The sequence below is a fragment of the Priapulus caudatus genome, unplaced genomic scaffold, assembly GCF_000485595.1.
Source record: "Priapulus caudatus unplaced genomic scaffold, Priapulus_caudatus-5.0.1 Scaffold32764, whole genome shotgun sequence".
Taxonomy (NCBI): domain Eukaryota; kingdom Metazoa; phylum Priapulida; class Priapulimorpha; order Priapulimorphida; family Priapulidae; genus Priapulus; species Priapulus caudatus.
In genome coordinates, this window is record NW_014609824.1 from 1 (window position 1) to 357 (window position 357).

Sequence of the window (357 nt, forward strand, 5' to 3'; positions counted from 1 at the left end):
CCACCAAATTAAGGACCGGTAGTTCAGCTGGTTAGAATGCCGGCCTGTCACGCCGGAGGTCGCGGGTTCGAATCCCGTCCGGTCCGCCATTTACTTTTATTTTGTGTTGTACCTTTAATCAGTAAGGCTATGATTGAAAAAATAAAATTATTGATCAGCATCTTCGTCGCCAACGCATACGTAAGCTAGTAGTTTTTGTTTTAGTGGCTTTATTATTTGTTGGCTTCATGAGTTATGCTTTATATAAAGAGCATGGAGCCGCAACTAAAGATGATGTCGCAACTGGGAACTAGTAGGATTTATGTTTAAAAAAAGCTTTAATACATTTTTAGCTGGCTTTATCTCTGTGATGATTGC

At 40.1% G+C, this 357-nt stretch overlaps 1 non-coding gene across 1 annotated transcript; it reads left to right on the forward strand.

Annotated features, from left to right (window-relative positions):
- The first annotated feature begins 12 nt into the window (after nt 1-12).
- Nucleotides 13-86, forward strand: Trnad-guc. The gene has a single exon. It is a non-coding gene; the product is annotated as a tRNA-Asp (tRNA).
- The last annotated feature ends 271 nt before the right edge of the window (nt 87-357 follow it).